This window comes from Pygocentrus nattereri, chromosome 21 (assembly GCF_015220715.1).
Source record: "Pygocentrus nattereri isolate fPygNat1 chromosome 21, fPygNat1.pri, whole genome shotgun sequence".
Classification (NCBI taxonomy): domain Eukaryota; kingdom Metazoa; phylum Chordata; class Actinopteri; order Characiformes; family Serrasalmidae; genus Pygocentrus; species Pygocentrus nattereri.
The window spans coordinates 932,453-955,255 of NC_051231.1; the positions used below are offsets into that span (position 1 = coordinate 932,453).

The following is a 22,803-nucleotide window of genomic DNA, read 5'->3' on the forward strand; positions in this document are numbered from 1 at the left end:
TTAATCTAAAATCTTAATTTCTTTCTCAGCATGTCTTAGTTATTATGTATGTGCTGCACTGAGATAAGCATGGAGCTAGCTCGTTGTAGCCATTATAGTCACATGACCTTAATGTTTTTTCTTGTTTTTTTTCCATGTATGCCTGTTATATTACTGCTTGCATTTCTACCTACAGCCTCAGGGGGCGCTGTGATCTATACTGACTCCTTGGGGTCAGGTACAGGAGAAAGAAGGGTAGTGAAACAGGACATAGATGAGTTGCTTGGTGGACACATGCGCACTGCTTTGTGGGATTTGTCTCCTGCTGGTGTAAGTACCATGTTTTTTGTCCTTTTACTGTCAGTGAACTGTTTTCATGAAATTTGTTGTGAAATGTGTGGTTTCCTACTGAGTTTGCTGTAGCTGTTAGCATGCTGTGCTCACTCCAGGTTTTGTTATTTGGTTGTTTGGTTAGGTGAGATGAGAAGCAGTGGTGGACAGTACCTGAGTAACTGAGTACCTGAGTAACTGAGTACCTGAGTAACTGAGTATTTGAGTAAATGTAATTAGTTTCTGTACTTTAGTATTTTTGGTGTATCTGTACTGAAGTTTCTCTGTTCTGGGCGACTTTCTCCTTTCACTCCACTACATTTCAGAGTCTAATATCCGACTTTTTCCTCCTACATTTTGAGAAATCTGTCGTTCCTTTTGGTTTCTGTGTGTATAAAAACGTCACATGTCAAAACGAAAGAAGCGCAAAGCCAGAGCACCAATCAGGGCCCAGCGGTCACTTTGTTTAGAGCTGGTTTTGACCTGTTGGTCAGACCGACCCAGTGCAGCACGCGGTTCAACGTCAGCGCAGCAGCGTAAAACTTTGGGAGAGTCTGTTCAACATAAATGATGAACTGACCTAACTTTGTGTAAATAGAGCTCAATATAGAAATATGTCCACATATGCAGTCGAGACTGACGCGGCTTTTTTCTGAATTTCTACAAACACCATTTCATTTTATAGTAAATGAGTTTGGGCTGGTTTATGTTTATGAACACATGCAGTATGCAACATAATCATGACAGTCAGTGTGCTATGAAATGGCTAAGGTCAGCACTTCACACTGTCCGTCTGCTCATATACGTCCTCATCCTCTTTAAGAAGCTTTTTCATTGTTGGTCTCTCTCTACCACCTTTTTTTTTTTAAGTTCTTGGTTTTAAAGCTTTTAAAGTTCTTTTGTTTAAAGCTGCTGTTTTTCTCTGTCCGGTAGTCCAGCCAAATGGGCCCGATTCATTTGAGTGGGTGTCTGCTGCTTCAACCTTACCTTATATCGCCATTTTTGTTGTTTTTCAGTTTTTGACATAATTTGGAGACGGGTGTCAGGGCTGATGTGTGACAGAAGGACAGCAGCAAGAGTGAAAGGGAAGGTTTACAAGACAGCAGTGCGTCCTGCTATGATGTTTGGTTTGGAGACTGTGGCTCTGTCTAAAAGACAGGAGGCTGAGCTGGAGGTGGCGGAGATGAAGATGCTGAGATTTTCGTTGGGAGTGACAAGGATGGACAAGATTAGAAATGAGCAGATCAGAGGGACGGTGAAGGTGGAGCAGTTTGGAGATAAAGCCAGAGAGGCCAGGTTGAGATGGTTTGGACATGTGTTGAGGAGGAATAGACCCCGCTCTGTTATTTTACGTGGCCGACCACTTCGTGGCTGAGTTGCTGTCGTTCCCAATCGCTTCCACTTTGTTATAATCCCACTGACAGTGGACTGTGGAATATTCAGTAGTGTGGAAATTTCCCGACTGGACTTGCTGCACAGGTGGCGTCCGATCACGGTACCACGCTGGAATTCACTGAGCTCCTGAGAGCGACCCATTCTTTCACTAATGTCTGTAGAAGCAGTCTGCAGGCCGAGGGGTTCGGCTTTATACACCTGTGGCCACGGAAGTGACTGGACCATCAATGATTTGGATGGATGAGTGAAAACCTGTGGCAATATAGTGTATATAGGATACAAAGGGTCTCATCAAGTGGCCAGAGAGAGGAAGTATGAGAGGCGTTCCCAAAAAAGTGGACGGCTAGTACAGCATTCATTTACATGTATCTGCAGTGGCATGATTTGTTCAGTGAGTCATGTTCATTAAGTGTGCTCTCTTCCCTTTGAAGTGCATAATCTGATGCCAGCAGGATCAGGTGGGCTTTACTGCAGGCCATGAGAGCAGAAAAGGGCAAGCATGGCAGGCGGCAGACTGTGCCATATGCTGTTGGGCAGAAAGGGGAAATGACTTCATGAGCATTTCTTATCTTAGAAATCAAGATATTTTTAACACTGCTGTTACACAAGCCTTTCATCTTGCTTTTGTGATTGCTCAGTCAGACAAATCTCACAAAGCTATCTTTATCAGCCAACGACAAGACTTGGCTTGATAAGTGAAAAGCAACTGATGTACTGAAGGGTAAAATGCTGTGAAATTTGCTTTAGTCACCATGACATGAGATCGAAGTACATATGTGTGTTCTCCAGAGTGGAACCCCTGGGGCCTTCTAGGCCTTCCGAGAAGGCCTAATGATTTCTGGGAACTATGAGATGCATGTGTAACTTCTAATTCATTTCTACTTACTTTTTTTTTTTTTTTTTTTTTATAATTGCCATGAGTTTTCAATGCTGATCTTTCTTTTTCAAAACTCTTTACTCGGCTTACATGACACAATTCTATTTAGACTACTAGAGTCCCATAGGGGTGCTAGCACAAATGAGCATTATTGGAAAGGTGCCCCCCCCCCCCCCCCCCGTTTTATGACCCAAACTGATGCCCGCCAACATAACCATCTGTTAGCTGGTGTAACAGAATTTGCAGTTAGTCTTCTGATCCAAGCATGTTGATGCTGGCTTCATGTGCATCGGAGCAGGTTTCTGGTTTTAGGTATCCAGTTTCCGGTTTCCTGTTTCCAGTTTATTTGTCATTTGTATAACATGTCAGGACATTTATCCATTGAAATGCTTGTGGTGAGGCTCAGGAATCACTCTACAGAAAGTGACTAAGTAAAAGTAGAATATAAAAAGCACATTTAAATATATTTAATATACACAAAATATAGAGAAGTATATATTTTAGTGACTTAAGTGACTCAGTGTTATTGGTTAGTTTGCTTAGTGTTAAGGTGTTATTGTCCATAGCAGAGATGATGTGATATAATAATAATAATAATAATAATAATAATAATAATAATAATAATAATAATGCTGACAGAGTGACGGAGTGAAGTGGTAGTTGAGGACCCACAGCTTCACATCTTGTTCAGAAGCCTGACATCCTGTGGGTAGAAACTGTTCATTAGCCGGGTTGTTCCAGCCTGGATGCTGCGGAATCCCCGGCCTGATGGGAGGATGGTGAACAGGCCGTGTGCTGGGTGACGCAGTCTGACCGGATCTCTTTGATCTTCCTGAGGCAGTGGGACTGGTAGACGTCCTGTAAGGCTGGTAGTTTGTTGCCTATGATGGCTTCAGCCATCCTCACCACTCTGTTAAGGGCCTTGCAGTCACAGGCAGCGCAGCTGCTGTACCAGACAGTGATGCAGCCCATGAGGAAGCTCTCTATGGTGCACCTTTAGAAGTTGGTGAGGATCTGAGGAGACAGTCCAAACTTCCTGAGCCTGCGCAGGAAGAAGACGCTGATGGGCAGATCTCATGACAGTGTTGGTGTGGTGGGTCCAGGTGAGGTCATCAGTGAGGTGTACAGTGAGGAACTTCACACTGCTGACTCTCTCCACTTCGGTTGCATTGATGGACAGGGCAGAGTGACCACCCCTCTGCAGCTTCCCGTAGTCCACGATCATCTCCTTCGTTTTGCTGATGTTGAGACAGACACTGTTGTCATGGCACCACTCTGACAGACCGCTGACCTCGTCTCTGTAGGCTGTTTCATCTCCATCAGTGATGAGGCCTAGGATGGTGGTGTCATCTGCAAACTTGAAGATGATGTTAGACGTGTGTTTAGCTATGCAGTCATGTGTATACAGGGAGTACAGGAGGGCGCTGAGCACACATCCCTGGGGAGCCCCTGTGCTCAGAGTCAGTGTGGAGGAGAAGCTGTTCCTGACTTTCACCACCTGGGGTCTGCTCATCAGGAAGTCCAGTATCCAGCTGCAGAGATGAGAGTTCAAACCCAGGTCTGTGAGCTCAGGAATGAGTTTGGCAGGGATGATTGTGTTGAATGCTGAGCTGTAATCTATGAGCAGCATTCTCACAAATGTGTTCTTTCTGTCCAGGTGTGTGAGAGCAGTGTGTATTGCAGTGCAATGGTCTGTGGATCGGCTGGAGCAGTATGCAGATTGGTGAGGGTCCATGGTGGCTGGAAGTATTGAGCCGATGTGAGCTTTGACCAGCCACTCGAAGCACTTCATAAGGATAGATGTCAGTGCAACAGGGCGGTGGTCATTCAGGCAGGTGACAGATGATTTCTTGGGGACTGGAACAATTGTGGTTTCCTTAAAGCACTTGGGAATCACTGACAGTCTTAAGGAGAGGTTAAAGACCTCAGTGAAAACCTCAGCCAGCTGGTTGGCACAGGCTTTAAGTACCCAGCTGTGGATGACGTCGGGACTGGGTGCCTTGCGTGGGTTAACTGCCCTGTAGGATCTCACCACCTCAGACAGGGGAATGCTAGAGCACAGCTCTCCTCATCTGCTGGGAGTTTCATAGCAGGTGAGGCATTAGTTGCCTCAAAACGAGCATGATGAGCATTGAGTTCATCTGCAGGTGAGGAGGAAGAGCCCCTATCACAGATCACACCTACTTTGGAGTTAGTGATGGTGCGCAGGCCACTCCACATACATCTGAGATCAGAGCCAAGATAGTTGGATTCCACTCTGTCCCTGTAGCTCCTTTTGGCCAACCTGATGGTCCTCTGAAGGTCATATCTGGCCTTCTTGTAGCTAGTCGGGTCACCAGAGTTCTAGGCAGCCACCCGAGCTCTTAGATTGGCTCAAACCTCAGCATTGATTTAGGGTTTCTGGTTGGCAAATGATCTGACATTGATTTTTGGTACAATGTCTTCAGTGTATTTACACATGTAGCTTCTGATGGAGTCAGTGTATTCATTGATGTCTGTGCCAGCTGCATCACGGAACATCTCCCAGTGGGCTAAAAAGGCTTGCAGTTGTCTTATTAGTTCTAAATAATTCTTTTTACAACAGTGACTATTGAAATGGGGAACCTCTTGAATAAATAAAAGCATTTTATAATACTCTTGAAACCAACCATTAGAGGTGTACTCTGTGTACTTCTGGTGCCGGTCCCAAGCCCGGATAAATGGTGAGGGTTGCGTCAGGAAGGGCATCCGGCGTAAAACTTGTGCTAAACTATCATGCGGATCACGAATATGATGCCATACCGGATTGGTCGAGGCCCGGGTTAACAACGACCGCCTCCGGTGCTGTAGACCAGCAGGGTGCCGGTGGAAATTGGACTACTGTAGGTCGAAGACCATCAAAGAGGAGAGGAGGAAGGCGGGTTAGACGGCAGCGAGAGAGAAGGAAAGGCAGGAGTGTGGAGGTTAGAGTAGGGACTCTGAACATAGGGACAATGACTGACTGGTAAAGGCAGAGAGCTTGCAGACATGATGGAGAGAAGGAAGGTAGATATTCTGTGTGTCCAGGAGACCAGATGGAAAGGAAGCAAGGCCAGGAACATTGGAGGTGGATTCAAACTGTTCTATCATGGTGTAGAGAGGAAGAGAAATGGAGTAGGGATAATCCTAAAGGAACAGCTTGGAAAAAGTGTTCTAGATGTAAAGAGAGTGTCAGACGGGATCATGAGCCTGAAGTTGGAGGTTGATGGTGTAATTTTGAATGTGGTCAGTTCATATGCACCACACGTTGGATGTCAGTTAGAGGAGAAAGAGGAATTTTGGAGTAAGATGGATGAAGTGGTACATGGTGTCCCTAGAGAGGAGAGATTGGTGAGTGGTGCAGACTTCAATGGACATGTTGGTGAAGGGAACAGAGGGGATGAAGAGGTGCTGGGTATGTATGGAGTGAAAGACAGAAATGCAGAAGGTCAGATGGTTGTAGATTTTGCAGAGAGAATGGAAATGACTGTGGTGAACACGTATTTTCAGAAGAGGGAAGAACACAGGGTGACATACAAGAGTGGAGGGAGGTGCACAAGGGTGGATTATATCCTTAGCTGGAGATGCCACCTAAAGGAGATTGGGGATTGTAAAGTGGTGCCAGGGGAAAGTGAAGCAAGGCAGCATAGGGTGGTTGTCTGTAGAATGAGATTAGAAACAAAGAAGAGGAAGAGAGTGAAGACAGAGCCAAAGATTAGATGGTGGAAGCTGAAGGAGGAGGATGGTTGCAGGCAGTTCAGGGAAAAATTGCAACAGGCCCTTGGGGCAGTGAGGAGCTACCTGAGGACTGGGAAACTACAGCTAAGGTGGTGAGAGAAACTGGCAAGAATGTGTTGGGTGTTTCGTCTGGTCAGAGGAAAGAAGACAAGGAAAGTTGGTGGTGGAATGAGGAAGTCCAGGAGAGTATTCAGAAGAAGAAGGCAGCTAAGAAAAAGTGGGATAACCAGAGAGATGAGGGAAGTAGGCAGGAGTACCGTGAGGCTGGTCGCTTAGCAAAACGAATGGTGGCAAAGGCAAAGGCTCAGGCCTATGATGAGCTGTATGAGAGGCTGGACAGTAAAGAAGGAGTAAAGGACTTGTATCGCTTGGCTAAACAGAGAGATAGAGCTGGAAAGGATGTACAGCAGGTTAGGCTGATAAAGGATAGAGAGGGAAATGTACTAGTGAGTGAACAGAGAGTGATGAGTAGATGGAAGGAGAACTATGAAGAATTAATGAATGAGGATAACGAGAGAGAGAGGAGGACAACGGGCGGAGAGATAGTGGATCAGGAAGTGCAGAGAATTAGTGAGGTGGAAGTGAGGGCAGCTTTAAAAAGGATGAAGAATGGAAAGGCAGTTGGTCGAGATGACAGACCTGTGGAGGTATGGAGATGTTTAGGAGAGAAGGCAGTGGCCTTTTTAACCAGGTTGTTTAACAAAATCCTGGAGAGTGAGAGGATGCCTGATGAGTGGAGAAGCAGTGTACTGGTCCCCATTTTTAAGAACAAGGGTGATGTGCAGAGCTGCAGTAACTACAGAGGTATAAAGTTGATGAGCCACACCATGAAGGTATGGGAAAGAGTTGTTGAAGCAAGGCTAAGGTGAGAGGTCCAGATCAGTGAGCAGCAGTTTGGTTTCATGCCCAGAAAGAGCACCACAGATGCAGTTTTTGCGTTGAGAGTGTTGGTAGAGAAGTACAGAGAAGGTCAGAAGGAGCTGCATTGTGTCTTTGTGGATCTAGAGAAGGCAGATGATAGGGTGCCAAGAGAGAAACTGTGGTACTGTATGAGGAAGTCAGGTGTAGCTGAAAAGTATGTTAGGGTGGTGCAGGACATGTATGAGGATAGTGAGACAGTGGTGAGGTGTGCAGTTGGAGTGACAAATGGTTTCAAGGTGAAGGTGGGGGTACATTAGGGATCAGCTTTGAGACCCTTCTTGTTTGCAATGGTGATGGACAGGTTGACAGATGAGGTCAGGCAGGAGGCTCCATGGACCCTGATGTTTACAGATGACATTGTAATCTGTGGTGAGAGTAGAGAGCAGGTGGAAGAGAATCTGGAGAGGTGGAGGTTTGCACTGGAGAGGAGAGGAATGAAGGTCAGTAGAGACAAGACGGAATACATGTGTGTGAATGAGAGGGAGGCAGGTGGAAAGGTGAAGATGCAAGGAGTAGAGGTCGTAAAGGTGGATGACTTCAAATATCTTGGGTCAACCATCCAGAGCAATGGAAAGTGTAGAAAAGAGGTGAAGAAGAGGGTGCAGGCAGGATGGAGTGGGTGGAGACGGGTGTCAGGGCTGATGTGTGACAGAAGGATAGCAGCAAGAGTGAAAGGGAAGGTTTACAAGACAGCAGTGCGTCCTGCTATGATGGACGGTTTGGAGACTGTGGCTCTGTCTAAAAGACAGGAGGCTGAGCTGGAGGTGGCGGAGATGAAGATGCTGAGATTTTCGTTGGGAGTGACCAGGATGGACAAGATTAGAAATGAGTAGGAATAGTGGATATATTGGGCAAAGAATGTTGGAGATGGAGCTGCCGGGTAGAAGGAGAAGAGGTAGACCTCAGAGAAGGTTTATGGATGTAGTGAAGGTGGACATGGAGATGGTTGGTGTGAAAGTAGAGGAGGCAGTGGATAGGGCAAGATGGAGGCAGATGATCCGCTGATCAGATGATCCGCTGTGGCGACCCCTAAAGGGAGCAGCCGAAAGAATAAGAAGATTTTATAACACTCTTGGTTTTCTGACTTTTTTTGATTGAAGTATATCTTCCCTAATAATTCAATTCAACCCTGAAAAAAGAGTCTGATCAATTTAGTTATAAGTTAATTAATACACATTGCCGAAACTTCTCAGTTTAGTCTAAAGCTCTTTTAACTCTCAGGTCTAGTACCTCGGTTAAGTAAACAATAGAGAAGTTTTTTACTTTGTTTTGATGCTAGCTGTGACTCTGTCATGCAATCTCACCAAACTTTTTCCCTTCTTAGGCTTCCAGGTGTAGAAACCGTCGGATAACTGGGGCTTAAACTTGCAGGATCCTGATGCTGGGGTGAGTTCTGAGAACAGTGCACCTCATGTTACAACATTACTTCTCAAAGCTAAAACAACAAATATTTTTACTGGGTCTTAATCATTAATTTGAATAATTTCAGAAGCTTAAGTGTGGTGCAATGCAGGGCCAAAGGCTGGGCATGTAAAGATCAGTTCTCTGTAGAAATGTTTTAAGCCATTTTTAAATTGTAAGATTGTGTTTATTTAATGTGAGGATTTAGACATTTAATTAGGATTTAATTTATAGGATTTAGACAGCAACAAGTCTTGCAGCAATTCAGCGATGATCACTAAAGTGTCCTGTAAACAAAATCCTAAAAACAAGACAAAAGATGAGTGAAAACACTGCTTTAGGTAGAAAGAAGAATTCATGCAATTAATACTGATCTTTGAAACACTAAAGCTATTCCACCTGGGCAGTATGAGAAACACTTCAGAGGTCTGCTGCCCCGATTCGGGCCAGTAATATTCTGGGTTTCGGGACGATTTTTTGTGCACATTATTGGACTCGAGTTGGGTTTGTTTCCCAATAAGTGCATTTTCTCTCTTGCCCAGGCTCTTTTTCTGCATGCGCATTCTCTCTGTCTGTCTCTCTCTCTCTGTCTCTCTCTCTCTGTCTCTCTCTCTCTCGTCCACTCTAAAACAAAAGGTTCTTCATGTGGTCTTTAGTAAATACACGGTTGTATTTATGAGCATATAAAGAACCATTTGAATGCATTTAATGTTCATGGCATGGCCAAATGTTTCTTCTCTGTGATGGAGAATCACTTGTATAAATGGATAAAAAAATATAAAAAATGGTTCCATATAGCACTAAAAAGGTTCCACTGGGGTTACGAGTCAAAGAACTCTTTCAGTACCATGTCTCACCTTTTATACAAGGAGTGTAACATTAGAATCTAGCTGTGCTCGTAATTTGAGGAGTGAGTGAATGTATCCCTGAATGAAAGCGTGGAAGATGAGATGGATGTGCACTTGATCTGGGGTGAAACATGAGGCTGATTAAAACATATTCAGACTCACAGGGCCAGACCAGGCCAGGCGACACACCTGGTGCAGCAGACTTCAGCGTAATGTTGCATGTTTAGCAGGACAGTAAAACGGAAACGGAAGTACGAAGTAGTTAAATTGGGCGCGAAGAAGAAATAAATGATAAATACCCATAAAAACCACAATAAGAGTCACTGCTGTCTTTTACACCCCAGATTCAGTTTTGGTTCTACACAGTAAAGAGGTTCATACTATGTAAGACTCTGTACTTTATTTTGTTACAATCTTTCTACATCATTAAACTACGTAGCACTTTCTACCCAAAAGTTATGCCGTGCTGTGGAGTTTGTACCACATACCTGTGAGGCATTTTAATGTAGTTTAGTTAAACTGTCTTGGAAGTTACCACTTTGGACTTGGTACCTGGTTAAAATCTAGAACTGTAGGGTACTGTTTATAAGGCTGCATGACATCTACATAAGCTTGTTAACACAACTGACATAACCCTACATAACTGATTATGAATCAATATTCCAACAGGCAGACTTGCTATAAAGATTAAATTTGGCAATTTTGATCAATGTTAGCTAAAGTAGCCATTATGACAGATGACACCTATTGGAATAAGCATTTATAAACTGTTATGTCAAGCTTATGGGCTGAGTACTGTTATGACAAGCTTATGTAAGTGTCATATAGCCTTATGAACAGCACCCTACAGTAAAGTGTTACCGAATTATGCTTAATGTTATTCTTCTAGAAAGAGCTCTCAATCACTGCAGTGACTTATTTACGCAGAAATTCCTCCTGAAATCAAATTTTTAACGTTTAATAGTTAATATTTTGCAAATGCATTTTTCAGTGGTGCAGTCAGTGACACGTGTGCTTTCTGCAGTTATTAGATGCCATCATCACACTACCACTCAGATCATGAGGCTAATTCAGCATAAGCCACTGGCCGCTCACTCGGAGCATCAAATCCTCTGAGGATTCCGTTTGGAAGTTAAACAAAGCCAAACGTAAACACTGTAAACATTTTGTTGCTTTCAGCCGCTCTCTCAAGAGACCGAACTCCAGCAGCCTTCACGGAGGAGTACTTGCACTCCAAAACCTTTGAAACCAACAAAAAGGGAGAAAGCCGTGATGGTCGGGTCTTTGTTTCAGCGCATGTCAGCACTTCTCCACTTCACAGAGTGGCCCCTAAAGGAGTTCACCTGAACTACTTTCAGAACATTTTAGTGGAAGCACAAGTGCAGGTAGAACTGCACAATGTATTGTTTGTTACAAATGATCATCATATTGGCTATTGCAATATTGACATCACACCCCTGCAATATGCAAATGAGCCCTCGTTGTTCTCATTTGGGGTAAATGCTTGCTTTAAAGTGCACTTTGCTAAACCTGGGGCTTTTTGGAAAACGAGTCATATTTCCAGGCGGCACAGTGGCGTGGTGGGTAGCGCTGTCACCTCACAGCGAGGAGGGCCTGGGTTCGATTCCCCGGCCGGGTGACCGGGGTCCTCTCTGTGTGGAGTTTGCATGTTCTCCCCGTGTCTGCGTGGGGTTCCTCCGGGTTCTCCGGTTTCTTCCCACAGTCCAAAGACATGCAGTCAGGCCGATTGGACATGCTGAATTGCCCCTGGGTGTGAGTGACTGTGTCTGTCTGCCCTGCTGGCGACTGGCGACCTGTCCAGGGTGTATCCTGCCTTCTGCCCGATGACTGCTGGGATAGGCTCCAGCACCCCCCTGCGACCCTGAGGGAGAAGCAGCTTGGAAAATGGATGGATGGAGTCATATTTCCAAATCTACTCACAGCTTTCACAGTTTATCTGTCAAATTCTACCCTTTTTACGTTGTTTTGTTCTGGGATAGAACCACTTTGTGGGCGCTCTCTACTGTTATGTATTTACCACTCAATTTTCAAGAACTTTAACTCCTTAAAATCCCGGGTTAATTGAACACTAAAGCATATTACTGAGTAACTACAGGGACTTCAACGTAAACTGGCTTGGCTATTCTTAGGTTATAGAAGTGTGTAATAAAACTCTGGGCCATTTTGGGGTTTAACTGTCAGCAACAGCTGAAAAACAAGACCTTTGGACCAACCAAAAGTAAAGTTCTTCAGTCCCTGCATCAATCAGAGTTGACAGTGAGTAAACCTCTGGGCCTTCTAGGCCTTTAGAGAAGGTCTGATGTTTTCTGGGAACTAAAAAAATGTTTGTTTATGTATTTAAATTTAATTTAATAGAATCATCGTGCTTGTTGTATTTAAAACTCTAGTTTAGTGTAACCACAGGGGTAAATGGCCAATGACACTTTTTTCTTTTCTGGTAGTATTTAGCTACCCCCACAAATTGACTAGGACTTCAGGAGCTGAACAGAAGGCCTTACATGTTAGATTTACCACCTTCAGAAATAAGGACTAACGGAGGAATCAACCGAGCAATTTTATGAGGGGCACCATTCTTTCTGCAATCCCAAGATAGTGGTCACATAACAGGGGACTCTCTACTGAAAGCGTCACCATGAAACTGCTATAAAGTAAAATATGAGATAATATCTGTTACAACCTTAAAAGAAAGCCTGGAATGTCTTTTACAAGCATTAAATGCCCATGTTTAATCTGCAGTGGTGTAATGGCCAAAAAAAATATGACTTAGAATCTCAATCAGAAATCTGTAGTTGCACAAGCTCCTTGAGGCATTTATAGCCCAAATTGAATGCTTAGTTCAAGCAGCCATGGTTTACCACTGAAGTGAGTTATTCAGTAACACAGCTCTGCATCATTAATAATTGAAAAACATCTAATAAATGTAAGCAAAAGTCATGAACAATCCAGATCATTTTGTAGGTCTTCCTGTAGCAAAATGCCCACATGCTCAATGAGTTTTTGACCATTGGGGTTTGAATCTTGATGCACAGATTATGATTAGATACAAAAACAACCAGCCAAACAAGTAACGATGCATCTTACATTGGTACTCATCCAATGCAATTCAGGTCCGATCCAATATGATTCAGAACAGAAGTTCAACAGGCATTGATGTGTCCCAGTTTTGACTCTGTAGGGAACAAATCATTTCGCAGCATTTCTTCTCTCAGCTCCCGTGCAGGTCAACTGCCCAGTCCTCGGCCATAAATCTGGTGGATTGAACATTCAAACTCCAGCAATGGAACAGTCAACAACAGTCATGGCCAGGAGCCCAAGAGAGCATGATGGGTCTCTCTCTGGGCTCTTCTCTCTCTTCATCGCTCCACATGATGCTAGTAACACAGACATCTGTTAGCTGGTGGAACTAGCACTTAACGTTTTCTTCCATGTTGAACTGTCCGGTCGTGTTGAACTGTCCGGTCGTGTTGTGTTGGCAGCAGGCTGTAAATGTATGGTGCTTACAGGTCTTGGAGGAAGCAGGTGTTGGCCTTAGCCCTCTCATCATGTTATTAACACTGAACTAGCCAATGGGTGGCAAAGACTAAATTTGTGAGAAAATTAGAAAAAAGAAAAAACCTTCACCGTTTGATTGACAGGTCATTGTTCTTTGTCCTGATGAAGGCCACAATGCATGGGCACATTTTTATACTTATTGCCATATTTCAATAAGGGCTTTAATACATTTTCCTAAGGACGATGTGTCTGTGATTTCTTTGATCTTGTGTATATAAATATATATATATATATATATATATATATATATATATATATATATATATATATATATATATATCCGAAATATATATATATATATATATATATATATATATATATATATATATATATATATATATATATATATATATATATATATATATCCGAAATATATATATATATTTTTTTTTTGCCTCTTCCAGCATGGAATTTTATTTTTCAATTCCCTCACTGTTTATTTTTCTAGGAATTTCACTACATTAGATTTATTAAATAATCCTATCTGCTTTTCTTGATTTTACATGATCTGTATCCCATGGCCTCACTATATATTAGCAGTTAGCTAGTATTTGGATGCATATGGCTACAAGATAATAATATACAGTAAAATACATTCAGAGAAAGGAAGTTTCATTCACAACTATTTGGATGTGCAAGAATCAGGAAAGCAGCCCAGTTTAAGTCTAGAACCAGCTTGAATCTAAAAAGAAATATGGCTAAACTGATATGGACTGATTTTCTGATAAGAATAATTGCACACTGTGATAAAGTCTTTGGGAAATGGAGACTGAAACTGAAGAGCAGCAATGCTCAAACAGCAGGGCGCGCTCTCACAATATGCTTAGCTTTCAGTTTATGGCACTTTAGTTTAGTTTTCAAGTCAAGAGGCTTTAATTGTCATTCTGTCTCTGTACAAGTGCACAGTGGAGTGAAATTACGTTCCTCCAGGAACAACACGGTGCAACAATCAACAGGAACGACATCGTGTGCAAACAAAAATTAAGCTAGAAACAATAAATATGATAAATTAAACGAACATTAGACACAGTAAACAGACGGGACAGTGCAGCACCCACACAGCACTCACTCTGGCCTTTTGCCTTTTTGTACATCATTAATGGTAGTTAGCTGCCTGGCTAAGTAGCTTGATTACATTGACTATATTGATGTGTTTCAGCTGTGTGCATAAGGTCCAGTTGCTACACATTAGTCAATTGTCACCTTCAATTGACTAAGTTAATATTTCTTATGTTCTGTTGTAATACTACTGAAATAAAAATCACACTATTGAAGTCATCTTTACACGTTCCACAGCAAAAACCTACAAGAAAACAACCTGACTGTGATGGAGTCATGCAGCCGAATGCAACCAGCAGGTATATTTAAGCCCAAATGATCCCTTGACATTGATGGAAGAGCATCGGTTTCCACATACGACATTAAATATACTCAATATGAAGACTAGCTTGGTGCTGTGGTCTCACCAATGAAGTGCAACGGCACCAAAATACGCTCACTGTGGATAATCATTGATTTATTTCCCATAAATCCCACAGCAAATTCAGCAGCGTTAACACTTATTATTACTCCTGAGGAGTTTAACCAGACTGGACAAACTCTGCAGGATGGAATTTATTACTGGTGATTTCGCTGCACACCTGGTCATTGAATCGCATTTACTCGCACACTCGCAGCAGGGCGGTGCAGTAAAGCAGTAATATGCAGGTGTGATTTGAAGGCAGCGATCTGAGATTTTAACCACGCAGTGAGGAGGAGACGGACATGCAGCAGAGGGAATTAAAGGTTAATACGATCGCCGCTGGCTTGAAAAATCTCTCTCGCTGATTTAGTCTTTGCCTCTGCGCTGCTCATGGAGTGTTTATAGCTGTCTAAGGACATGAAATCACATGAAAAATCATTCCATCAAAAATCAGCGCTGTATTCAATCAACATCTCTGTACAGGTGTGCAAAGAAACTATGGCCCATGTCCAGATTCTGCTTCTTTAGCTTCAAACTAGTGTTGAATACAGTGTTGCTAAGAAACACTTGAAGTCAATAGTCACCCAAATCTCTTCTGTAAATACATCCCAACCAGAAGTTTACCATGTAGCTAAATGCACGTGACGTGTTTAGACGTGTTTACTTGTTTTTAAATTTTTTTTGTTTTTTGTTTTTTTTAAGTAAGCCAGGTTTGATCACTACACTGGCAGATTCTGATATATGATAATTTAATAATCAATGATTAATAATTATAATAATGAATACGTATAATAAGCTTAAAAATAGAAATATTGGATATATTGACGATTTAATTTCACTTACCATTTTTTAGCAGTGCAGTAAGAGGAACCATGTGTAATTGAGACTTTCCTAAGAAGTCCTATTTACTACCAACAGTTTCCCGAAGGTCCAGTGAAGCTTTGCTCTGAGCTTTATTAAGACTTGCAGCACAGAGGGCAGAACTTTAGACCAAGTATCATATCTACAGCAGAGCAAAACCTTACAGAAATGCTAATTCATAATCAAGGGAGCCATCGGCCTATGGCCGGTTTTCTGAATGTATTATTGTATTAGCATACATATTAACTCCCCTGCGATAATTACTTACCTTGTTGAATGTCCTGGTGGCACCTAATATTTAAGAACACTGGGCAGATCAGGATAAAAGTGAACGCGTTTAACAAAGACTACAGAGTCCAGTTAATGAAGTCGCAAATGCACAGCGTTATCTTCAGTGGGGAGCAGATAATTGGTGTTTCTCTTCCTCTTGCATAACAACTAGCCATTTGTTTACGTAGCCAAAGTTCAGCGAAGAGCCGGGGATCCGGACTCAAAGTCAGGAGGAGCACCTATGAAAACGGGACGGTAAATTCTGCTCCACTGATCACCCATCTCGAGAGAGAGGAGACGTATGTACAGTTCAGGCCTAACAGAAATAGAGACTTTTACATTCACTATAACTACGATTTAGACCTCAGGTTAATCATGCAATAACTATATAATAGCATAATAACTGTTACTATTAGTACATACTACAAGTCAACTAATTATATAATGTATTCAATTATATTCATAAATTAGCCAGCAGTGCGAAACTGCTTGAAACCTTATCTGTAGTTATTGCCAGTGATAACATGTTGTAATTTTATATGAATTAATTAATTAGAACTCATAGCGCATTGAAAGAAGTGGTGGAGAAATTCTGCCAAAAATGTGAATTATGAACTTTGGGTCTAGAATTCTGAGAAAAAGAGGATATATTTTATAATAATCTTGAATTTTTGCTTTGTTTGTATTACGTGCTGTTCTGGTCAGTGCAGACTTGAACCTGTCGGTGCAGAATGAAATGTAAACCACTAAGAAACTCACTACATGATTAAATACAGATGTACAAACCCAATCCCACAAAAGTTGGGACAGTAGTTAATACAGTAGTATAAGACAGTAGGCTTCTTGCGTAACTCACATCAGTGAAGGCACCATTACCGCGTTACACATTTTGGAGCAACCTATGCTGCCTTCTAGACTACGTCTTTTTCAGGGATGACTATGTTTATTCAACAATGAGAGAGTCCGGGTGTTGCGTAACCAGACAGTGTGGGTGTTGACCTCTGTGTTAAACAGTGCTGGTGTTTAAGCTTCTTTCACACATGAACGTTTAGCCTGAGAACATAACACTAATTAAACATGAACAGGTTTCGTTTGAATTACAAAATTCTGTGCATTATTTTGGTCAAGGCCCACAGGCATTTCCAAATTATTTCAAAAACAAAATAACAAAAACGGAGATACGAGGTTTGATTCTGACAATAGCGATATAGAACTTTTCATATAATGCATCCCTTCCCTTCTCCAGCTTTGGAAACACTGCACATTTTTGTCTTTTTTGTAATCCTGAGCATTTCAGCTAATAAAAATAGCTGAAATATTTGTGGTTGGAGACTTCATAACTGTTATTTGGTCAGCCACTGCACTAGTGGATGCAGCTGCCTCTGCTAAATGCAAGTTTTTTCAAAAGCTGGCAAAGCAAAACCACATTCAAACAGCTAAACGTGACATACAGCATTTATTACTTTGCAGAAAAGCCGCTCAACTGCCATCCTTTAAAATGAAGTACTAAACACTATTGCTTCCAAGCGAGAACTTTGAACCTGAGAACATAAAACAGGTTTCCTGTGAGTTCCAAAATTCTCGACATTATTTTCGTTCTTGTTGCCTGATCAGCTGCTCCCATAACCCCGCTGCTATCTTGGGAATCAAACAATCAATTCACACATGTCTTTAACCAAATCTTGCAAATTTAATAAATATAACTTGCCATGAAACACATAGCAGGGGTGTTGCACTGGACTTGTGCATAAGCTTGTGAACATCCTCACTATGCAGGAAGCTCATCTCTCTAAAGAGCTGAGCAATGCTGAGAATAATCTCTCCATAATGATTTGATTTATCCATGAACTCAGGCTTTAGTCCTGCTAGTAGAGAGAAATAAGCATTTAAGAGTTTGCTGAATATTGACTTTACACAATGTAACTTGGACTGAATACAGATTCTTAATTAATAAACACTAACATCCCAACTCCCATCACAACCATATCCCGGTAAAGTCCCTGTAATTAAGCACAAACCCATTAAGGTTTTGTTGTTTTGGAATGATTCCACCACCTCAACTGAAATACAGGTTTTCACTGGTTCTGCCGCTGAGTTTGACTGTTCATGCATCACTCCAGTGCTTTGGCAAAGGGGTGGGTCAAATGCTCCCTTGCGCCCGTGACGCTGGGAACCCTGTTAATAACAGTGGTTGAGGTAACAGACCATCAGCATTTGTCATTTTTATTTAAAGATTGAATTTTAGGGGCATTTACAGGTGTAAATTTTGAGCAGTGTCTCACCTCTCATTGATTTCTGTGATCTCTTTCTGGGTTTAGTTTAATGCAGTAATGGGTAAATGCTGAGAGACACACTGTGGTGCGAAGAGAGTCACCGAGCAGCAGTGCAGGCTGTGCACTGTTTACAAAATGTTTGAGTTTCTTAGTAACGGCGTATCGCCTCTGTTGTACAGCGGCCTTAGAGGTTATTATAATCTAAGGTAGTGAAGTTTCTATATTGAAGTAGGTTTACAGTGCGGCTTATTACGAGTCACGCGTCGCACTGATTACAGAAATCATCCTCCTTAAGTTCATGACAAAATCTACAAAATGGTAACTTTTACAGGAGAAGATAAAAACATAACTGACTTTTAATGTAAGTCAATGGAACCAAACGTCTTTCCAAGTCATTTTGGGCTGTTTGTTTTGCTCCATTCATTGTGAAATTCGCACACAATGTACAGGCAAACATTCACTTCCAAATTATGTAAAATAACAATAACAGCGATATGAAACTTTTCATATAACACATCCATTGTCTTCTACAACTTTGGAAATACTGCAATTATTATTATTGTTGTTGTTGTTAGTTATTGTTATTATTATTATTATTATTATTATTATTAGTAGTAGTAGTAGTAGTAGTATTTATTTATTTGTTTGTTTGTTTTTTCTAATCCAGAGTTTTGTCATTTCAGCTCATTATCAAACCGTTCGTGTTTTTGCTATTTCTGTTTTGGGTGTACAATAAAAAAGTTCAAATATTTGTGGTTGGAGACTTCATAACTGTTATTTGGTCAGCGATTGCACTAGCAGATGCTGCTGCTCTGCTAAATCCAAGTCTTTTTGAAAGCTGGCAAAACAAAACCACATTCAAACAGCTAAATGTGACATACAGCATTTATTAAGCTGCCATACGTTGCAAAAAAAGCCGTTCAACTGCCATCCTTTAAAATGAAGTACTAAACACTACTGCTAGTTACTGTTGAGCTGTATTTCATCTGTAAGTCACCTTCTGCCACACCACTGGTATCAGGTGATAATCAGGTAGGCTGCAACATTTTAACAAACACCTGCTGTTTATATCATATTTCAGTGACGCCTATCAAAAACAGGCCATTATAGAGAGTCGGTGGCAGCGATGTCCAATTACACCAATAGCCTTATGGTTAGCGGAGAGTTCGAGAAATGCTGGAAGGCAGACCTGATTGGGGTTTGTTAGTGGGAGCTAATAAAGGTGTCACTTGCAGTGTTGCTGAGACGTTGCTTAGCTCCATTAATGACAGTCACTACCAATTTAGCCCAGGCATGCTATGTAATTAAGCATGCGGCTGATATTTCAGGTACTTCCAACCATCATTACAGTGACACGAGGGGCAGATGCTATTTGTGGGCCGTGGTGAGAGGACAGTGAGGGTGGGGCGGCTGGTTTAGTTTATGCTATTCATAAACAAAATGATGTGCAAGGTTGGGAAACCAAATGACATGCTGCGTGTTCTGTAGTTAACAGCAGAACGGGAACCTATAATCAGATTAAACACTATAGATAAAGCCATGCAAATGAATTCTGCTCATGCAATATGCAAATCTCTTGTAGCTCCTCCTAGACAGTGTATGGTTAAAGACTGGCGCCCATCTGTTCATGTACAACTTGTATTGGCTGTCCTCTAGACAGTGTTTGGATTTCAGGGGTGCACAGTAACAAAGTGCATTGACTTCATTGCTGTGCTTGAGTACTTTTTTCGAGTATCTAAACTTTTTAATGAAGTATTTCCATTTTTTTAAGTGTTTTCTTCCATTTTACTCCGTTACTTTTTTGTGAAAAGTAAAGTTTAGTAAAGCTAAACTTTTCAAAATATCCAAAACAATATCCGATCCACTGTAAAAGTGATGTACTCTACCAGTAACGCTACTGTAGTACTGTACTTAAAATACAATAATCTCTTTTTAACAATCCCAAAATCTCTGATTTTGAGTTACAAACTACCAGTTAGAGAGGAAACACAAGAATAAGAACATCATGCATCAGTCTCGCTTTAACCCCGCCCTGCTTAAACTAATCAATAGTGACCATTTGCTAATCCAAACTATTCTCTCCTAACAACCGTGCAAGACGTGGTTGACCACCAAAACCATCAGAAAACTGGAGTTGGATAATTACTTCAGTTTTAGAGAGGGTCTCCAGAAGGATCCTCAAGTTTTTCCATCATCTCACCTGACATTTAGTCCATCGCCAGTAACCGGAGCTATGCGTATTTCAGGTCCTTCAACTGCCTCGCTGGTTCTCTCTCATTTCTGTCTCGCGCAGAACCAATACTAGTCCCACCGTTTTCAGAAACCGTCTTCCACTAAAGCCACAGCTCCAAAGCCATAGGCACGTTTTACAGGCCAAAGAAACTATTTTAAAAGCCACTGACCCTCGAACCCCATCCACTAAATAGACAGGCTGGAAATTCCCTTCAGACGACCTCACGAGGACTGTGGCCTTCGCTGCTTTTGCAAGCTCACGGTTTATACACTCCTCTATGCTAAACGATTCAGCTCCCCGATCAGACGATCCAGCTGCTTTGCCGCTGGTCTTCCCAACCTTACCACAGCTATGTCCACACTTTAATCCAAGATCTCCGATCTCTCACACACCTGTGGCCATGGAGGTGTTTGGAACACCTGAATTCAATTATTTGGATGGATGAGTGAATACTTTTGGATATGTGGTGTATCTGTGTTGAGGCTTTTGTCTAATGATTGAACACCGAATACACTTGTGTTTAATGCCTGTTATGACGGTACATTAAATACATAAATAGGTGGTCTGTGAGTTTTTCCTGTGTTAGTCATCAGCTGAAGTCTCGGGGGTCACAGTGCACAGTACACGATTTTGTAAGAGATTTCAAAGGTTACTGTCTGGGTTTAAACCATCCACCAGGCTGCGCTGTGTGAGATCGAGGAGCTGTGACCTATATGACTGGGTGCTGATGGCACGTTTGCCCCACTTTCATGGAGTGGTTTAATCTCTGGCCTTGCAGGATCCAGATTAATCATGACAGTGCTGACATTATCTTGTGCTCCGCAGAGTGGCACAGGACGCAGTGGGAATCCCCAGCACGCTCCAGCACAAAGCCCCCTTCACACCCCTCACATTCAGCGAAGCCGCTGTGGCCAGAGCCCTGTGGAGATCACCCCTGATCAGGCCAGCTGTAGTGATTCTCCAGCTAAAGGGCAAAGACTGTGTGACCGCTGGATGTCAGTGGGCTTTAAAAGATGCTGACATGAAAACGTGCAAACGCTGATCAAATAGAAATGAATGTAAAGCATGTCGCCCACGGCCTGAGCATCTGAATACACCTCTTCTTATATTCAGACGAATTACCGCTTTACTTGTTGATCGGAGGAGCAAGCGGAGGCGTTCTGTGGAACGTGCAGACAGTGAGCTTTGAATCACTGTTTGGTTTGTAAGCAGAAAATATTTTGTGATGTTTTGAATTTCATAAAAAGTTATTGGAGTGTTTTCAGCCTTTCTGCAAACTCAGTCCTCTACATGCCGATTTTTTGACATAGAAACACACAGAAAAATCCTGTTGGTATGGAATGGAGATGTAAACGTACTCTTACAGGAGACGGTTCCTCGAGGGTTCTTTAGTAAAGAAATGGATACTTTATCATGAGCAATCAAAGAATGTTTAGCATGATTAAAGGGTTCTTCGCATCATGAGAGGGTGTTCAGATGGACGGAGAATTTATTGTCTGTTTCTATATGGAACCTTCTTCTGTTGGTACAATATCAGGCTTGTTACAGTAGAAGAACCCTTTTTGGTGCCATATAGAACCCTTTTCAAAAAGGTCTTGTATACAACCAAATGTAACACTTTCTCTGTCAGTTTAGTTTACTGTCTTTAGTAAAGAAAACGGTTCTAATATAGAACCATGAACACTCAACAAACCCTTTGCCTGACTAAAGGGTTCTTTGCATTGTGAAATGTTTCTTTAGACTGATGGAGGATAGAACCTTTTTGAAAAGTGTTCTATATAGAACCAAAAAGGGTTCTTTTGTTGTAACAGGCCTGACATTGTAACAATAGCCATTCCAAAAGGCTCCATATAGAACCATATACATCACGTTCTCCGTGATAACGGTGGTGCACATTGACGGTGGTGCACATTGACGGCGGTGAACATTAACGGTGGTGAACATTAACAGTGGTGAACATTAACGGTGGTGAACATTAACGGTGGTGAACATTAACAGTGGTGCACATTAACAGTGGTGAACTTTAACGGTGGTGAACATTAACGGTGGTGCACATTAACAGTGCTGAACATTAACGGTGGTGAACATTAACAGTGGTGAACATTAACAGTGCTGAACATTAACAGTGGTGAACATTAACGGTGGTGCACATTAACGGCGGTGAACATTAACGGTGGTGCACATTAACGGTGGTGCACATTAACAGTGGTGCACATTAACAGTGGTGCACATTAACGGTGGTGAACATTAACAGTGGTGAACATTAACAGTGGTGAACATTAACAGTGGTGCACATTAACAGTGGTGAACATTAACAGCGGTGAACATTAACGGTGGTGAACATTAACGGTGGTGTACATTAACAGTGGTGAACATTAACGGTGGTGCACATTAACGGTGGTGCACATTAACGGTGGTGAACATTAACGGTGGTGCACATTAACGGTGGTGCACATTAACGGTGGTGAACATTAACGGTGGTGCACATTAACGGTGGTGCACATTAACAGTGGTGTACATTAACAGTGGTGAACATTAACAGTGGTGATCATTAACAGTGGTGAACATTATCGGTGGTGAACATTAACGGTGGTGCACATTAACGGTGGTGAACATTAACGGTGGTGAACATTAACAGTGGTGAA

At 42.1% G+C, this 22,803-nt stretch overlaps 1 long non-coding RNA gene across 1 annotated transcript; it reads left to right on the top strand.

Annotated features, from left to right (window-relative positions):
* Positions 1 to 239: 239 nt before the first annotated feature.
* On the top strand, positions 240 to 21,245 carry LOC108438578. Its single transcript, XR_001858699.1, has 3 exons — positions 240 to 309; positions 8,562 to 8,623; positions 20,984 to 21,245. It is a non-coding gene; the product is annotated as an uncharacterized LOC108438578 (long non-coding RNA).
* Positions 21,246 to 22,803: the final 1,558 nt, after the last annotated feature.